This window comes from Gymnodraco acuticeps, unplaced genomic scaffold (genome assembly GCF_902827175.1).
Source record: "Gymnodraco acuticeps unplaced genomic scaffold, fGymAcu1.1, whole genome shotgun sequence".
Taxonomy (NCBI): domain Eukaryota; kingdom Metazoa; phylum Chordata; class Actinopteri; order Perciformes; family Bathydraconidae; genus Gymnodraco; species Gymnodraco acuticeps.
The window spans coordinates 1,627,000-1,644,874 of record NW_022990335.1 but is presented as its reverse complement, the minus strand read 5'-3'; the positions used below and the strand labels follow the sequence as shown (position 1 = coordinate 1,644,874).

Sequence of the window (17,875 nt, the reverse complement as noted above, 5' to 3'; positions counted from 1 at the left end):
TTAACCTCACACACACACTCCTGAAAAACATTTTACTGAAAGGTTCTCAGTAGGGAATGTGCATGTGTTTCACCTATGTGTGTGTGAGGGGATTCTTGCTGTAACGGAAGTAATTCTAATGTAACGGAAGTCATCTGCTAGTGGTCTCTTTGCTAACCCCGTTAGCTTCATTAGCTCCAGGCTGCTACTCGGACGTGTTTGTTGTGTTGATGCCTGGTGGAGTATTCTTCATTGAAATATCGCACTTATCTTATGGCTCTGGGGTTCAAACAGACCGTCCATGAATGCAGTTTATTCGGTAAGTGAAATGCAAGCACTTTATTTCTTACTTGTCTTTTTATTCAGCTAACAAGCGAGACGAAGCTACATCTGTGCTAACGATGCTATCCGTAGCATACAAGTTCAAACATAATAGAGCAGTGTAAAACATTAAGAAGGATTATACTGTAAAACATAAGGCTTCTCGGTGAGGTTGGTAAAATAAGGTCATGCTTGTACATTAGTTAGTTTGCTAGTTAGGTAACTGTATGCATTGTTATTGTTAATTTAAAATAGCTATGCTCGACGATGCAGACAGCTAGCGTCATATTAGTGTTGAAGAGCAGAGTACGGTATGAGATTAACCTCACTATAAGATCTGTGTATCTGAAAAATATGAATCTCACATTTCCAGTTGGTTCCAGAAATAACGTTGACGTAGATATTGCAATATGGTTTGTTGAGCTGGAGTTGATTATTGAAGCTTACTGGTTAACGTTCATCATATTAAACGAACGAACCCAAACGTTGTTGTTTTTATTAATATTATTACCAATACTTACTTAGCATTTTATTATCATTACACTGGAGAAACCGACTTATTGTGTCAGCAGAACGTGAACATGTAACTTAATGCCTGCATTTGAGGACGAAAAATAGCTCAGTCAATGCTTTAGGGACAAGGAAATGATTTGTTTAAATATTAGATATGATGTTATGTGTGCTTCTGTGACAATGAAGCTTATTCATTGCATTACATTTGTTGAAGATGTTTGTCTTTTACCCTTACGTGTGTGTGTTACAAATGAATGTGAATATGGCATAGGACAAATATTTAAATTGACTGTCTCATGAAAAACGATTCTAAAATAAAAAGGACCCCAACTATACAATAATACACAATCCAACTGATAAGATACAGTAAGGGCTGTGATATCCAGCACTTTTTTTAAGGATAACAAAGATTATCACATGACATTTGCATGTAAAAAAAAGTCTGTGACCAACACATTGTTACTTTACATATATATATTTAAAGTTTCCAGGTGATGCAGACAGACCAGAGGATGCTGACCACGAGAGACAGACCTATTCCTAACATCAGTGAACTTCAGCATGGACTCAAAGGTACAAAGACTCCTTTCATACTGTACAAAGAATCGAGAAACGTTCTGGTTTAAATAGATAGTAACAACTATAATCAGCTTTCACATTTCAATGTATTTAAGGCAATTATTATTTTACATTGTGAGAATTGCTACCATTTGTCTCTACAAGACGTGGTAAAAGTGGTTCTTGCAGTGAGACAACCGAGCAGTTGAATATTATTTAATAAGATATTTTAATGTTGATTAACTGCAGACTGTTCATTCATAATCTGATTATCTTTGTAGTACAAAGTGATGAATTAAAAAAACACATTAAAATTTAAAAAATACATTATTTCTACAGCCGCTAAATAAACAAACCTCTTTCATAAATAACACTTGCTCTGCAATAATGTCATGTTTGTCATTTCTGTGAGGAAAGGACATACCTGAAGGTCACAACTGCCTCACCGTTTTCTCAGAGGGGCAAGAAGAAAATGAAAAGCTGATTTCAGATTAAAGACTAATACAGGACATTCACTAAGAAACTACACTTTTATTGTGAACACAAAGTCAAACAGGACCATCATTTGTTTGTGACAGCTGAGCCTAGTATGTGCTCACAGATGCAGTTAGGGGGTTTCTTCATCAGGCCTGGTCCTCCTCCATCAGGCCTGGTCCTCCTCCATCAGGCCTGGTCCTCCTCCATCAGGCCACGTCTTCCTCCCAGAGAAAGACCTCTCCACCTCAGTCCTCTCCAGCCAAACCCACAGACAGGACATCCGTCATGCTGAGGTTTCTCCCAAAGTCTCTGCACGCTGTCTCAATTGATCCACACTGTGAATATGAGGGGGAAATGTGTGTCATAAATGCTTTAGACAATAAGAAATATGAAGTTAACTGTAAGGAATGGCTCATTCTTTTTTAAATAGACACAACTATTACTGTATTTCAATATCTCACGTCTGAAAGTTTAATTTAAAAGAAGAGGCCCCAAAAATAAAGATTGGTATATCAATAAATGTAGTTGATTTTGTCTTTAATTGTTTAAAGTAGATAGAACTCGTACTTAAGAGTTTGAATACAGTCTGTGACGGCCCCTAGGCCTTAGACTCAGGTCCCTGGTTAGCCACTCCCCAAATCAGGAGAGATTGCTGACACCTGATTTGGGTTGACTGCTCAGCTACAAGTATGGGTGCCTGAGCAGTCAGTCTTTCTCTCCTCTTGGGTTGCTTGGCTCTACTGGACCTTGGTTTGTTTGTTCTTTATATACTGATGCTTGTTCACACACCCACACACTACAGATTAACTGACTTAATCTGATTATCTGTGTAGTACAAAGTGATGAATTAAAAAAACACATTAAAATTAAAAAATATATATTATTTCTACAGCCACTAAATAAACAAACCTCTTTCATAAATAACACACATCTAAGAGACGGGTCACGTTTTGTTCAGCCGGATAATATCCACATGTATTATCTACCCTACTTTTATAATTTCAAATCATAAATCTAGTTGCCAGAAGCAAAATGCTAACGTTATGCTATAAAGGAACTACAGCAGGGTCGCTGCTTCAACGTCACGCCGACTTAAGATCCATATTCAAACATACAGATTATAAATGGTACGAGTTGAAGCGTTTGAACAGTTTGCAGGAACTTGCTTTAAAGCAGAACTTGAAAATGTACATAAATAGCTGATGTTAGTAATGCTAACTAGCGAGCTAGCTGTGTAGATCTGCTGCACTATTTACTACAGCCCGGCTGTCCGCAGCCGACTTTATAACAGTATTAAGTGAAAACCAGTCAAAATATTTTACAGAATAAATCCCTTATCCAAATCCCATAAAAACACAAGACAACCAGCAATTAGACAATACCCTGCGTCGTATTTTTGTCGGATGAATGCAAGCTGATATTGTCACTTTTTTAAAAACCTAAATAAGGGTTGTTCCCTCTTGTTTTCTCTTTGTTAGGATAATACTACAGAAAATGGGCTCCGCGGAAGGTGACTCCCTTGCAAACCAAAAAAGAGAAATACAAGTATTTTTATTATTATTTCTATTCCCGGTCTGCACGTTTTACATTGCTTAAGGTAAACTGAAACTATTCAGCAAAACTTTCAATAATAATCTAAGGTATTGAGTTTTGGGATATTACTTTCATACAAATCTATAAATGCCTTAAGGTTTCTAAAACATACAATATGTGTTAAATTCAACAGTGGACCCAGCAAAGATTCACATTTTTGCATGATTTTTGTTATTGATTTGTTGCTGTTAATTATACTTTTAATAAATTCAAGTCAAGCTTAGTTACATGTGATGGTAGCTATATGCTCTTACCTGTGTGCCTCCTCCGCAACCAGACTGTCACGCCCTGGCTCAAGGACGGACAAAGGAAGGAGACCACACATGATTCATCCAATTGAAGTGCATTTATTTAAAGAAACTAAATTAACTATGAAGTCAGTTAATCAGTAATGTGTGTGGATGTGTGAACACGCATCAGTATATAAAGAAAGAACAAACAAACCAAGGTCCAGTAGAGCCAAGCAACCCAAGAGGAGAGAAAGACTGACTGCTCAGGCACCCATACTTGTAGCTGAGCAGTCAACCCAAATCAGGTGTCAGCAATCTCTCCTGATTTGGGGAGTGGCTAACCAGGGTCCTGAGTCTAAGGCCTAGGGGCCGTCACACCTCCCCCCTTAAGAATGAGGTAGCACCTTAGATCCTGAAACAAAACAAGAACATTAGACACAACATTTTCTTCCAATTCATAAAACCGAGTAACACGTTTCAGAGCACAACAAAAACTGCATTAAAAGCCTATCAAAAGTGATACTAGGCAAAGAAGGAACTATGACAAAAAGTACATGAGGTGACTACCGAAATTTGCACAAAACCCGCAATCATTACAGCCTAACCCCAGGAAAAACAACTACTGCTGCTTAGTGGACGAAACAGGGAATGCCTGTACGGCCAAAACTTCAAGAAGAATGGGACAAAGCGCCCCTTGCCTGCCCCATCTTACCCAAAGAGGTTACTGTAGCTCTCTTTCACATACTTCTCTGTGTGTTACAAATGTTGCACTCTGACCTTCTAGCCCAATTGACATTGCCACATGTTTTGCACTTCCAATCATTTACACTGAAGAGACCCCTGCCCTTCCCAGCCAGAGTTTTCCAACTATCTGTTCCTCCAGCTTTCATCATCTGTGCCCTCATGGTTTTCTTCCTGCCACATCTGTAACAACTGCTTCTTCTAGAAAAGTTCATCATTCCACACTTATCTGGACAAAACCAGTCCTCCTCTCTTTCCTGCAATGTTTATTTTGTTACCCCTGAATGGCTTTGCATGATCTGGCCAAACACGACCACCTGCCAGGTCATTTCCCAAAATGATGTCCACTCCAGTCACGGGCAACTCTGGACGAACACCAACCTCCACTTCTCTCTGGACCAAATCACAGGACAGAAACAGTTTATGCTCAGGCACAGAAATGGTTTGCAGATCAATCCCTCTAACTGGAACACAGCGCCCCATGTCTGAATCTGGAGAAAAAGGCAAGATGGCCTCCCTCACTAAAGTATTCAAAGCGCCTGAGTCCCTCAAAATTCTGACTTGAACTTTCTTGTCACTCCCAACTAGGGTTACAAAACCGTCAGACATAAACGAAGCATAACCCGACTCAACCTCTGAGATATCAATTGCCTTACCCTGCATTTGCAATGGAGCCAAGACTTCTGTTTCACCAACTTTGGGATTATGAATAGTTGTAGCCAAACCAACTGACTTCACATGAAAATTGTTGCTTTTCCCCTCTAGCAAAGGACATTATTTTTTCCAATGACCCTGTTGATGGCAATAATGACACACATTTGCATTGCTTGTGCCATTAGGATGCTGTGCAAACTTTGGGGACAAAGATCCTGCTTTCTGAGATTCATTCCTTTCATAACGCTCACCAAAGATGCGCCTGTGCGTCAACACATACTCATCAGCCAGTACTGCTGCCTCCCTAGGACATGTGACTTTATGTTCATTAATATAGGTTGCAATGTTCTCAGGGACAGACTGTTTCAACTGCTCCAGAATGATTAAATCACATAACTGATCCAATGTTTTTACCCCAGAAGAAGAGTACCAGCGCTTGAAATGCAAGATCAAATCCCGTGCAAATTCTACATGTGTTTTGTTACCACTCTTTCGCCAGTCTCTAAAACGTTAGCGGTACGCTTCAGGCACCAACTCATAAGCCTTCAAAACAGACGATTTCACCGTATCATAATCTGTACAGGCGTCAGAAGATAAAGCGGAGTAGGCTTCTTGTGCTTTACCTGTAAACACACACTGCAACATTAAAGTTCTGTCCTCATCAGGCCAGCCCCTTGAATCAGCAACACGCTCAAACAGACAAAAAAAAGTGTCTATATCATATTCATTAAACTTTGGCAACAGTAAATTACTTGCAACATCAAAGCGTGAACTTACAAGTTCCTCATTCATTGCCGATGCAGACATTTTACCTGCCCTAATCAAAGCCAATTTTTGCAGTTCCAAATCCAGTTTCATTTGTTCTAACCTCAAAATCAACAATTTTTCCTGTTCAAATGTCAAGCCAGACACATAATTAGTGACAATGCTCTTACCTCCCCTGTCCATCAGTACTGCACAGTCTAGCAAATGAGCCTTTATAACACTTTTCAGGGTTTCCTTTGTTTGCTTGGAATCAAAATCAACAGAGTAATAATGAGCAATCTTCACCAACTGCTCCTTTGTACATTGCTCCAACAACTCATCCGAGGGACACTGAACAAAATCTTCCATAATGTTAGCCATATCAAACCACAAAAATCTAGCAACCTAGATAACCAAATTGAGGTAACATACACCAAACCTTTACACTATGCAACTAGTGGCAACAACAACTGGTGACTCCCCATGCTCAACTAACTAATTAGAGTATGTCCCTTATCTGACTAAACTCGTACCTAGTCTTCGTACAGATACTTGTAGCGGGTATTTATTCACTGAAACCCAGTGGTACTGGAAGGCAACTATACACAGCGACCCCACAAGAAACCATGGACGTGATCCAGAGACAACTGCTCTAGCCACTTTCTCTGTCACACTAAACCCAACCCCCGACAACAGACTCCCTATTAGAACCTGCTGCTTGGCCTCAGAGGAGAACACCAGTCACACCAAACATTTAGCATATTTACCTCAAAGAAACCTGGCCCAAACTAGATTATAATAAAGCTCTCCAAAACAACTACATCCATGTGTGATACTCCAACCTAAATTAGCAGACAATTCATACCAACAAAATGTATGTCAAAATTTGACGAGCCCCAATGTCACGCTCTGGCTCAAGGACGGACAAAGGAAGGAGACCACACATGATTCATCCAATTGAAGTGCATTTATTTAAAGAAACTAAATTAACTATGAAGTCAGTTAATCAGTAATGTGTGAACAAGCATCAGTATATAAAGAACAAACAAACCAAGGTCCAGTAGAGCCAAGCAACCCAAGAGGAGAGAAAGACTGACTGCTCAGGCACCCATACTTGTAGCTGAGCAGTCAACCCAAATCAGGTGTCAGCAATCTCTCCTGATTTGGGTTGACTGCTCAGGCACCCATACTTGTAGCTGAGCAGTCAACCCAAATCAGGTGTCAGCAATCTCTCCTGATTTGGGGAGTGGCTAACCAGGGACCTGAGTCTAAGGCCTAGGGGCCGTCACAGACTGTATTCAAACTCTTAAGTACGAGTTATATCTACTTTAAACAATTAAAGACAAAATCAACTACATTTATTGATATACCAATCTTTATTTTTGGGGCCTCTTCTTTTAAATTAAACTTTCAGACGTGAGATATTGAAATACAGTAATAGTTGTGTCTATTTAAAAAAGAATGAGCCATTCCTTACAGTTAACTTCATATTTCTTATTGTCTAAAGCATTTATGACACACATTTCCCCCTCATATTCACAGTGTGGATCAATTGAGACAGCATGCAGAGACTTTGGGAGAAACCTCAGCATGACGGATGTCCTGTCTGTGGGTTTGGCTGGAGAGGACTGAGGTGGAGAGGTCTTTCTCTGGGAGGAGGACGTGGCCTGATGGAGGAGGACGTGGCCTGATGGAGGAGGACGTGGCCTGATGGAGGAGGACGTGGCCTGATGGAGGAGGACGTGGCCTGATGGAGGAGGACGTGGCCTGATGGAGGAGGACGTGGCCTGATGGAGGAGGACGTGGCCTGATGGAGGAGGACGTGGCCTGATGGAGGAGGACGTGGCCTGATGGAGGAGGACGTGGCCTGATGGAGGAGGACCAGGCCTGATGAAGAAACCCCCTAACTGCATCTGTGAGCACATACTAGGCTCAGCTGTCACAAACAAATGATGGTCCTGTTTGACTTTGTGTTCACAATAAAAGTGTAGTTTCTTAGTGAATGTCCTGTATTGGTCTTTAATCTGAAATCAGCTTTTCATTTTCTTCTTGCCCCTCTGAGAAAACGGTGAGGCAGTTGTGTCCTTCAGGTATGTCCTTTCCTCACAGAAATGACAAGAAACATATGACATTATTGCAGAGTAAGTGTGTTATTTATGAAAGAGGTTTGTTTATTTAGCGGCTGTAGAAATAATGTATTTTTTTAATTTTAATGTGTTTTTTTAATTCATCACTTTGTACTACAAAGATAATCAGATTATGAATGAACAGTCTGCAGTTAATCAACATTAAAATATCTTATTAAATAATATTCAACTGCTCGGTTGTCTCACTGCAAGAACCACTTTTACCACGTCTTTTACAGACAATATGTAGAGACAAATGGTAGCAATTCTCACAATGTAAAATAATAATTGCCTTAAATACATTGAAATGTGAAAGCTGATTATAGTGGTTACTTTATCTATTTAAACCAGAACGTTTCTCGATTCTTTGTACAGTATGAAAGGAGTCTTTGTACCTTTGAGTCCATGCTGAAGTTCACCGATGTTAGGAATAGGTCTGTCTCTCGTGGTCAGCATCCTCTGGTCTGTCTGCATCACCTGGAAACTTTAAACAAACTATATATATATATATATATATGTATTAGTGTTGTCACGATACCAACATTTTGGTTTCGATACCGATACCTAGTCAAGAATTGCGATTCCGATTCTTTTTCTATACTTTTCTTAAAAAAAGGGAAACAGTCTTAAACGTAATTATTGTGCTTTATTTCACACCAGAACCAGAACCATAACACAATCTTTTAAACAATGAGAACAATAAACAAAATAAATGACAATAATTCGTATTAAATAAAATTAAGCATCATCTCAAACAACTTTTTTGTTTTATAAAATATAATTTTTTTAATATTTTATTTTATTAATATAAATAATTATTGACAAAATGTATATTGCAGATGTTAGCCACATTGGTAAGTTAGCTAAAAAGATAGCCATATTAGACAGTTATCATTGCCATTAATTGCCTCGTCAAACTACGAAAACGTTCGTTTGTCACAAAATAAATTACACTCGTTTGACTTAGATTTGAGGGCATGGGCTGAGCATGATGTAATTATGTTATCTATCACATTCGCTAACCTGTCTGTCTTTAAATTCTTTAAACAGCTCTGGATTCCGGTCGGCGGGTGCTTAGCCAAGTCTGATGTGTTGGCTCCCTTGGTTTGCAGGGATCTGAAACATTTCTCACAGACAGGCCTCGTGGTGTCTGTAGGCTTGCCCTCACTGTCAGAGAGCAGATGAGAGTAACACCTACGTCACTTCCGGGCAAAAATTACGGCCCTGCCCACTTTTGGGGGAAAACAACGCTGTCATTTGAATGGCGGTCAATACAAATTCTGAAGTTTTTGCCAATCCGATAAAAAATTTTGGAAAACCGTGGATTTTTGGATCTTCAAAGAGCCCGATTACGATGGCCAGTCAGGCAAACAATTACATTCGATCATTGGTAATCGACAATCGGTCTTGATATATGGTTAAATTAAAATCAGTAGGCGAGGCTGTAATTTCTCCAGCTGTTACTCTCATGAGCGAGGCGGAACATAATAGTTTTAACATGCCAAAAAGCTGCTGTCGTTTATTGCACCTCAAACATTAAAAATAATCAAGAGTTCAGTGTTTCTGTACTTCCTCTAAGAAGAAAGGACCGTAAAGGAAGAGCTCTGTGGCTTCAGGCTAGATCGCCGTTCAAATGACAGCGTTGTTTCCCCCAAAAGTGGGCGGGGCCGTAAAGTGACGTAGATGTTACTCTCATCTATGAAAATCGATAGCCTACTGCTATATTTAACCATATATCGAGCCCGATCGTCGATTTCTAATGGCTTAATGCAATTGTTTGCCCGTCTGGCCATTGGAATCGGGCTCTTTGAAGATCCAAAAATCTCCGGTTTTCTTAAATTTCTGATCGGATTGGCAAAAACTTCAGAATTTGTATTGACCGCCGTTCAACTGACAGCGTTGTTTTCCCCCAAAAGTGGGCGGAGCCGTTATTTTTGCCCGGAAGTGACGCATTTGTTACTCTCATCTGCTCAAATACTTCCACATTTCGCTTCTGGTGTCTTTTTTGTCAACAAGCCGAGGCGCAGCGGCAGTTGCACTCCCACTTGCAGCCATGCTTCTCGTTTTCTCTATCATGCTCTGGCAGCTAGCGCGTGGCCGCGTGCACGAGAGAGGGGAGGCACTTAGAGCGTGCTTGAGAGGGGCCGGACTGCAGGCACGTACGGCTGCAGTGCAGGGAGTGGGAGCAGAGCGCTGAACACACACGGCTCTTATTAAAACGGCGCTTTCTCACCGGAGTACTTTTCCCCGTCATTCTTAAAGTACTGATACTAATTAAACGGAGGAATCGTACCGTTTTTAACGGCAGGGTATCGCGGTACCTTTCAAGTATCGGTACACCGTGAACACTAATATGTATATGTAAAGTAGCAATGTGTTGGTCACAGACTTTTTTTTACATGCAAATGTCATGTGATAATCTTTTTGTTATCCTTAAAAAAAGTGCTGGATATCACAGCCCTTACTGTATCTTATCAGTTGGATTGTGTATTATTGTATAGTTGGGGTCCTTTTTATTTTAGAATCGTTTTTCATGAGACAGTCAATTTAAATATTTGTCCTATGCCATATTCACATTCATTTGTAACACACACGTAAGGTTAAAAGACAAACATCTTCAACAAATGTAATGCAATGAATAAGCTTCATTGTCACAGAAGCACACATAACATCATATCTAATATTTAAACAAATCATTTCCTTGTTCCTAAAGCATTGACTGAGCTATTTTTTGTCCTCAAATGCAGGCATTAAGTTAGATGTTCACGTTCTGCTGCCACAATAAGTCAGTTTCTCCAGTGTAATGATAATAAAATGCTAAGTAAGTATTGGTAATAGTATTAATAAAAACAACAACGTTTGGGTTCGTTCGTTTAATATGATGAACGTGTGACAGTCGCAGATTGATCTCAGTGTTTCTTATAAACTGTAGGGGCAGGGGAAAGGGTTAAGGCATGTAGTTTAGATTCAAATGAAATGAAAATCTATGATGCATGTGTATTATCCTCGCAACTACAGTCGTTAAATGTCCACTTTTATGTAAGGTTTGAGGGTGTGGTTCTGCAAGCCTAATTTGCATATTCACCTGTCGCGGCGCGCCCAGAGGCTTTTTAGTGGGCGCGTCAACAGGATGCCAGAGGTGGTTCTCACGGGAGGAGGAAGCCTGTGTGTGGCAAGGGCGCCGGAAGCGGGGGGGCCAGGGGGCCATTGGCCCCCCCACTTTACGGCCCTGCCCCACATTTTCGCAGCAGCGGATGCCGCGGAACACTGTACACATCCCGTTTCAATAATTCCCCTCTACTCTAAAGTCGCATCTAAAAAGAACGCCATCTGATCTAGCTGTGTATATTTTGTTATTTTTGATTGTTATATTCAATCTCATTAGCTACAGGCATTTTTGAAGCTTGTAAAGGGAAGAACAAAGCTCGCCACTCTGCTCTTCCACAGCGCCGCTCCCCCTCCCTCTGCTGATATTATGAATGTAAGGCATAGTAATCATAGATAACACGGCAGGGTCCGTTACAGTTTGTTTTCATCTGATTTCAAATAAACAAAGTCTTGGCTTTCAGAATATTAAACTTGTTTCGGCAAATTCAGATGATAAATACAGCTTTGAAGCTTTTAACGGCATAATTACAAGCGGAGAACGGAGTAACTTTACGTCACAGCAAGCATAACAACAGCCGGTGTTTCTCCTGAGAGTTTTCCCCGGGAAACAAACGCAAAAATACACAAACACACACGTATACACACACACTCTCGAGCTTCCCCCAGACCAGTAATCCAAACGAAAATATCTTCCCTCCGTACTACTTTGATCATTTGCTCCGCTAATAATCAATCAGATCGATGGATTCCAGAGAAGAGGAAACTTTAGAGGCCTTTTTCTCAAAATGATGACTCGGTGACAGTCATTATATAATGGGACATATTTCGCTTAATATTTGGAGTACAACAACAATCCTGATATCATTAGAAAGCTAGGAATCTCCTCTTTCCAACAGTGTATACAACTCAAAATGTGTCTTCGGATCAATGCGACTGATTTTGATGGAGCAGGTCACTTTGCATTAGGTAAAATACAGCAGGCAGACATAACAGGAAGAATATGTACATTTTAACCCAATCAAATAGGACATTGTCACACCATTCAAATGTATCCATGTACATTACAACCAATAACAAAGCTTATGTGTTTATTTGTTACGTTGTTTACGTTATGTGTTACGTTGTTCAGTGTGTGTCAGCCGTTAACCAGATAGATAAACTTGCAAACATGTCAGAAGAACCGGCGCATAAGAAAACAAAATACAGTCAAACTAAGCTGAAATTCAACAACTTGAATGTCACATCCCTGACATCCACAACTCCGGAGCCTGGTCCTTCAACCATAGAACCAGCGCAGCCAGATGAACCCCAGCAGCAGCTCTGCGGCCGCAGAAGCTGTCAAAACCGCCGCCGCCGGCATCGTTGAACCGAAACAGGCTGGTTCCGACTGCATGGAGGTTTGTTGTCGGGACATTGTGACGGGCCAATAAAAGCTTATTTGGGCAAAGAGAAGGTACTTCAATGCAGAATGGTACAAAAACAGAGAGTGGTTAATTATTTGCAAAACCACTAAACGAGCCTTCTGTGAAATATGCAGATGTACTGCTGTCAAACGGCTTGTAACTTTCTCCAAATGTGGAGATAATAACTGGAACTTTTCACAGAGCTTACAGCTTGTCAAACAAGAGCGTAGCAGGAAAAAAGAAGAGATGGAATGAGCAACTGCGCTGTCATATGTGGGCTGGTCTGTATAGTTTAATTTACAGGAAAGGAGTGAGCAGAGGGTTGAGTTGTCCATTCTTGTTCTGTTTTCTCTGACTATCTTCCTCCTGAAGACCCTCTCAGACTTTCATTTGCTCGCGCTACTAAAGAGACACGTTACCATGGAAACCAAACAATGGTGTAGCTGTATTGAAGTCCGAGTGGAAACAGTAACATTTGGTGCGTTATGTTAATCAGATTTAGTCAGAAATCGGGAGAATGCGGGATAAATATGACCCCGGGAGGAAAACGGGAGTCTCCCGCGAAAATCGGGAGGGTTGGCAAGTATGTCACAGACACACGCACTTTTTGCCCCCCCCCCCCACTTCTGAAATGAATCCGGCGCCGCTGGTGTGTGGTGAATGCGGGTATTCAGCGGGATAGTTACGTTTTCTCAGCATGTATATTATATGTTAAAATGCAATGGGGAAGTAACTGAAAGTAACCGTATGTGGATATTGCATCGACCGACCTGGAAGCACGTCTCCTTGGAGAGGACGCGCACAGATAGAGAGAGAGATTCTCTCCGACACAGGGTGATATCGCTCCTTTGTGCCACGCTGGACCTCGTGTTTCCTTTTTTTGTGGAATATAGCCTGAAAAGGCCTACAAACATTTCTGTTTTTGCCGCCGACGGGCGCAGGAGCAACAGCCTTTTTTTGTCAATGAACAATAGCCTGGATTAGGCAATAAAGACACTTGTTGTTTATCGCAGAGCGGACGGTTTAATTTTGTTTGTGTTGTTTGGCTGGAAAACTGTCAATATAATGGATCCATGCATGAAATCTGTCTCTGTTTATTTTGTTTAAGGAGCAGATTATCCGTTTATTATTTCTGTTTACCTTTATAATATTATTTCATTCAAGAACCCCTTGTGCGTTTAATTAACACAACTATTTTAGATCGTTGATCGTTACAAACGTTAACTAGTACGCTTCAATAATCAACTCCAGCTCAACAAACCATATTGCAATATCTACGTCAACGTTATTTCTGGAACCAACTGGAAATGTGAGATTCATATTTTTCAGATACACAGATTTTATAGTGAGGTTAATCTATGGGTTAATCTCATACCGTACTCTGCTCTTCAACACTAATGTGAGGCTAGCTGCCTGCATCGTCGAGCATAGCTATTTTAAATTAACAACAACAATGCATACAGTTACCTAACTAGCAAACTAACTAATGTACAAGCATGACCTTATTTTACCAACCTCACCGAGAAGCCTTGTGTTTTACAGTATAATCCTTCTTAATGTTTTACACTTCTCTATTATGTTTGAACTTGTATGCTACGGATAGCATCGTTAGCACAGATGTAACTTCGTTAGCTGAATAAAAAGACAAGTAAGAAATAAAGTGCTTGAATTTCACTTACCGAATAAACTGCATTCATGGACGGTCTGTTTGAACCGCAGAGCCATAAGATAAGTGCGATATTTCAATGAAGAATACTCCACCAGGCACCAACACAACAAACACGTCCGAGTAGCAGCCTGGAGCTAATGAAGCTAACGGGGCTAGCAAAGAGACCACTAGCAGATTACTTCCGTTACATGAGAATGACTTCCGTTACATTAGAATGACTTCCGTTACAGCAAGAATCCCCTCACACACACATAGGTGAAACACATGCACATTCCCTACTGAGAACCTTTCAGTAAAATGTGACAGGACAATATATACATGAGGTAAGTGGGCACAGGTGGAAACAATCAGGAGCGGGGCAGACACTGACGATGGCGGGGAAAGGAACCAGAGCAGAAAGTAAAGGGACCTGGAATGAGACAAGGTGAGTACAAAATAAAACAGGAAGTGGAACATAAACTGAACTAACATGACAAAACTTAACATAATTGACGGGACACAACAGCGCCTCAACGCGTATGCAAACAGAAGCATCAATCTCATTACGCCAATCCTGATTGGCTGGTGATCTTGACGTCTACGTCAGGGAATCCACCCACCCTTTAAGTAGCTTGCGCTACGTCGCAGCGTCATTCAAAATAAGCACCTCTTCTCGCTTCGCCTTAGCAAGAAGGGCCGTCTGGTGAGACATCTCACTTCATGTTACTCTGAAAACTGGGGTTACGTAAGTAACCTATAGCTCTCATTCATAACACTCCGTTCGATGTCTCACTATGGGATATTGAAACTCCCGTATTGCTAGACATGCTTATCTCGAAAATCACCAAAACAACCAGAACTTAACAGGTAGAACCCTGTCTCAACACGGGGCCCAGCACTGCGCGGGCCACACTTGGAGCAGAGACATCTAGCCTGTAAAAGCGGACACAAGTGAGCGGTGAGGACCAGCTCGCTGCTGCACAAATGTCTTGGATGGAAACACCCTTGAACAAAGCCCAGGATGTAGCCAGTCCACGAGTAGAATGAGCATGCAGGCCCGTTGGTGCCTGCAAACCCTGACTCGTATAAGCCAAAGCCATCGCTTCCACAATCCAGTGGTAGAGCCGTTGCCTGGTAAAGGGCTTGCCCTTATGAGGGTTAGCCCAGGATACAAAGAGTTGGTCATGGCATCGAAACTCTTTTGACCTGTCCATATAGGTGCGTAAAGCACGGACTGGGCACAGCAAATTCAGCCGCTGTTCCTCAGAGGAACACAGTGGCGGAGGAAATGCCTCAATGTCAATGGGGGTACATGAGCCAACCACCTTAGGTACAAAGGCAGGGTTGGGCTTCAGCAACACTCTCGTTTGCCCTGGGGCAAACTGAGTGCATGAAGGATGTACAGTACAGAGAGCGAATTAATGTCACTGACTCGCTTGGCAGATACCAGAGCCAGTAACAACACTGTCTTCAGTGACAGGTGTTTCATGTCAGCTTCTTCCAGGGGTTCAAATGGAGGTCGAGTGAGCCCATCTAAAACCACTGCCAAGTCCCATAAGGGCACCAGTGACCTGGAAACAGGGAGGAGCCTGCGAGCCCCTTTCATAAAACGGCAGACCAAGGGATGTTGGCTAGCCGTCTTTCCCTCAAAGCCCACATGGCATGCAGCAATAGCAGCCAGGTACACTTTGATCGTAGAAAAAGCTCTGTTTATCAATCAGGTCCTGTAGAAATAATAGAATCACCCCGACAGGACATTGAAAAGAGATGTGTCCTTTTTTAAGGCACCACTCCTCAAACACCCTCCACTTACAGTCATAGAGAGACCTGGTGGAGTAAGCTCTTGCACTCTGAATAGTGTTTATCACCTTCTGAGGGAGTCCCACTGTATTCAGGTTATACCACTCACGGGCCAGGTCCATAGTGCCAAGCGCTCTGGGTGTGGGTGAAAAATCGTCCCCCCCGCCTGAGACAGTATGTCCCTGCGTAACGGGAGCTGACACGGCTGCCCGCACAGCAGCTGATATATCTCTGCCAGCCAGTACATTGCAGGCCAGTGTGGAGCTATTAGGATCAGTCTGTGGCGTTGTTCTCTCACTCTGGCCAGAGTTGGGGGTATCAGAGCCAGGGGTGGGAACGCGTACAGAAACACCGGAGGCCAAACGTGTGCGAGCGCGCCCACGCCTAACGGTGCGTTTAAATCGCACATTGAAAAGAACAGCTGACATTGAGCATTTTCTTTTGATGCGAACAGATCCACCGCGGCCCGGCCGTAACGCACCCACAGCTGACTCACAATTATTGGATGTAGAGTCCAGTCTGCATATAGTGGTGCACCTCTGGACAGCAGATCTGCCCAGTGGTTCATCACTCCTGGTACGTGCGTCGCTCTCAGAGAGAGGAGACGTCCGCAGTTCCATAAGATCAGTTTGCGTGCCAGCATGTGTAACTGGAGAGAACGCAAACCCCCTTGGCGGTTTATATACGATATTGTGGTCGTGTTGTCTGTCCTCACGAGGACATGATGTCCTCTGAGAAAAGGCATAAAGCGTTTCAGGGTGAGGAACACCGCTAAAAGCTCCAGATAATTGATGTGTCACCGTTGGAGGTCTCTGCTCCAGAGACCCCTTACAGGTCGACCTTCGTATATGCCCCCCCAGCCCTTCCGCGATAGGACAGCACCCATAGGCACGCCCCGTACTAGAAAAGTCGGGTGCAGCCAGTGGTGCAGTGCCATTATGCATTTCATAGTGACCATCACTCTCTGCGCGCCATGACGCACGGGGTCCAGTCTGAGGGCAGCTACCCAGCGCTGAAACTCCCTCATGTGTAAGCGTCCCAGTCGTACCACCAGGATGGCTGACGCCATGAGCCCCAGTAACCGCAGACATGATCTGAAGAGAACATATTTGCGTGGCTGGAAATGAGCGAGGCAAGCCCTGAAGGCTTTCACTCTCTCTGCTGACAGGCGGGCTGTAAAGGGCACCGAATTCAGGCGTAGGCCCAGGAAGAGTACAGTCTGGGCTGGGGACAACATGCTCTTTTTTGTGTTTATTAGAAACCCAGGTCGAGCAGGTGTTTTACGAGGACATTCGTCTGCGTAATAGCCTCTTGCTCCGACTGTGCGAGAAGGAGCCAATCGTCCAGATAAGTTGCCAGGCGAATACCCTGTTGTCTTAACGGGGCTGTCGCGGCTTCCGTATACCGTACAAACACTCGTGGGCTGAGAGACAGACCGAAGGGAAGTACTCTGTACTTGTAACAGACACCCTGAAAGGCGAATCTCAGATATTTCCTGTGTGGATAATATACTGGGATGTGGAAATACGCGTCTTTCAGGTCGACTGATGTGAACCAATCGTTTTGGCGCACGAGACGCAACAGAGATGTGTGAGTGAGCATTCTGAATTTGTATCTTTTGAGATATTTGTTCAGAGCCCTCAAATCTAGTATACGCCGAATCCCGTTCCCTCCCCGTTTGGGAACGAGGAAATACTTGGAATAAAAGCCGCTCTGTCTCTGTTCGGAGGGTATTATAGATATAGCCTTCTTGTCTAGTAGCGAGAGGATCTCTTGCTCTAGAATATGGGCCGACTCTCCCCGGGCTTGCGAATGCAGAATGCCCGAAAAGTGAGGGGGGGGTGACAGCGAATTGGAGTTTGTAACCCCGTGTTATTGTCTTGAAAACCCAAGCAGAATCTGTGAGCATCCTCCACTTTTCGCTTTTCAAAGCGAGTGGAGATGTCACATCCCTGTCGTCTGCCCTCTGTGTCTTTATTT

At 42.5% G+C, this 17,875-nt stretch overlaps 2 long non-coding RNA genes across 2 annotated transcripts; one reads left to right on the top strand and one right to left on the bottom strand.

The window, feature by feature from the left end:
- The first annotated feature begins 1,316 nt into the window (after window positions 1-1,316).
- On the top strand, window positions 1,317-1,886 carry LOC117550823. Its single transcript, XR_004569716.1, has 2 exons — window positions 1,317-1,386; window positions 1,784-1,886. It is a non-coding gene; the product is annotated as an uncharacterized LOC117550823 (long non-coding RNA).
- A 1-nt stretch (window position 1,887) lies between these two features.
- LOC117550824 lies at window positions 1,888-14,237 on the bottom strand. Its single transcript, XR_004569717.1, has 2 exons — window positions 14,127-14,237; window positions 1,888-2,183 (listed from the first exon to the last, which is right to left on the bottom strand). It is a non-coding gene; the product is annotated as an uncharacterized LOC117550824 (long non-coding RNA).
- Window positions 14,238-17,875: the final 3,638 nt, after the last annotated feature.